Consider the following 2500-nt stretch of genomic DNA (forward strand, 5'->3'; position numbering starts at 1 on the left):
CCTAAGATTTTTTTAATCTCGGGTTTCCCTCTAATCCCCGATATAGTCCTGGACCCTATTTTCTGCCAGTCTTGTTGCTGCCAAGTCTAGACTGACCTTCAGTTTATACATGCGTTATCTAACTTTTATTACGTATTGCATGTTTGACGTATACTGTTTTTCCTCCCACTGGTGGAAGCCCATCAAACAAAGAGTTCAGAGATGCGATAAATGCAAAATGTCGTGAGGTTAAGTTTGCATGTAAAACCAAGGCAGGAGTTCAGGCCTCCTCTCGGCCCGGAGATTCGCAAGAGGATTAGCTTCCTTGTCCACAAAATGGATTCTCTTTGGTTCGATAATAATGAAACGTGGATACCACTCTTTCTCCACCGACAATTGAGAGCGTGTGTAACACATGGTCAATTGTGTCATGCAACATGCGTCGGGACCCGCAGACTTTAGAATATTATAACATTTACAAACAACAACTGTATTGCCCTATCTGTACTTTAATTTTTATAAATAAGCAAGCCAGTAAATAAAAGTTTGTTTTAGTTTTTGACCAAGCATCACGTTCTTTTCCTTTCTTGTTAGGCCTTATCACGGTTTTCGACGCCATCTTGACGGGTGGGCAAATAACTTCTTCCAAAATTGAATTTTACACAATTTGTGAATCGTAACGTCAAAATACTAGGTAGAACATTGTATTTACCAAGTTTGGAGGATGTAACTTAGCTAGAAGACGCTCAATTAATTTTTCTAATTTTCCATACATTTGCGACTTTTTTTTCCCGCGAACCGCATCTGGACGTTTGTCTACCCGGCCAAATTTACAGACAAATGTGTGGAAAATTAAACAAATTAACTGAGCGTCTTCTAGCCAAGCTACATCCTTCAAAGTTAGTGAATATAATCTTCTACCTAGTATTTTAACGTTGCGATTCAGAAATTGTGAAAAATTCAATTTTGGAAGAAGTTATTTTCTATCGGATTCCCATACAGACACTGTAATTTCTGACCGCTTTGCTTACCCGTCAAGATGGTGTCGAAAACCGTGATAAGGCCTATTTATTCCAAATATGAAATCTCGCTGATCTCATTAATCTGTTCGTATCTGCATGCATGCAGTGTCCTGACATGAGTTAAATTAAAACTTGTTGCCTAACACCATACAAATAGCTGCAAGTTTAAAGTATCTTACGGGTGTCAAAACCTATAGGTTTCCATGATATTTAACGATGGTTTAATAGCGCTAACCATGCTTCGAGCAAACCGAGCCTGTATTTTGCCACATTGTAGAAGTGTGACATTCCACAGGCAAAGATGTGTCGGCAAGTTCTCTTGTTTCCGGAATGAAGGACAGATACTTCATTGTTTTCATCTTACTATAAGCATTTAAGTCCACAGATAATATTTCCGCTTCAAATACCACTGCTCCTTTCCGTTCCGCGAATCTCGTTATACATATGCATCAGATTGCTCGTACCCCCAACATGTTTAACTCCTCTTAATGTTTACCTTACAACGAGTGCCATCTGACCTGGCCCAATGACCAAATTGCTTTGTGTGTTCACAAGTCTTTTTTACGCTCAAGGCAGTTTATATTACATTCTCAATTATAAACTCTATTTTGACTGACCACTCTACTCCACAAAGGCCAAAATAGATTTGACTTAAAACAAAAAACACTTGATGTGTAACCAATACGAAAAATCGGGCCGATAAATTGATTCTGAGAATTTCAGTTGGCAACTGCAACTAAATACCACAACATCACAAACATGATTTGTATGGCACATGGATTAAACAAAGGAATGTCAACGTTGCGCACGAGCGATCACGAATTTGAACTGCTGATACAGAATAAATTTTGTTCTGCGGGCCTCCTAAAATTGCTTTTACCCCAGTGCAGATTAAAGCCTTTTGCGGTTAAGTTATCAAAACGGTCAGTTCGCCAACCATTGCAATAAAACACCACAAAGATAAAAGGCGCAAAACGAGCCATAACGTGAGCTTACATGTGGCGCGCCTTTGTCTGCCTCAGTGTCTGCTTCGTAATGTTTGTATAAAATCACCAGGGAAAATAAATGTGAAGGCGTCATCAGAAATACTTAAAATACTAAATAGGAGTGAAATTTCCTGAAACGCAATCGTTTGCCAAGAGCGAGGCAAGGCTACGTTGGTAAAAAAATATGTTTGTCAAATGCGTGGTGTGCGTGACTTGGGATGATGAGTTAAGAACGATGAAAATTGCTATACCGTCGGTTGCATTTAATCGTGAACAGCTTGATGCATTTCAAAGACTTTTTGAAGCTTACTCTTTGTTTTCGAAGCCAATGAAATCGAAAAGTTTACTTAAAATTTATGACAGAAAAAATATTGAACTAATTAGTGGCAAGCTCGGGCGCGAAGCGCCAAACAAATGACGCCAACATTTTCTTTTTCAACGTTTATACTTCTGGTGGGTATATTGGCTGGCTGTTGCTTCGCAAAAGTTTTAATGTAAGTTGCGACAAATTGC

The sequence above is a fragment of the Montipora capricornis genome, chromosome 3 (genome assembly GCF_036669925.1).
Source record: "Montipora capricornis isolate CH-2021 chromosome 3, ASM3666992v2, whole genome shotgun sequence".
In the NCBI taxonomy this organism is placed as follows: domain Eukaryota; kingdom Metazoa; phylum Cnidaria; class Anthozoa; order Scleractinia; family Acroporidae; genus Montipora; species Montipora capricornis.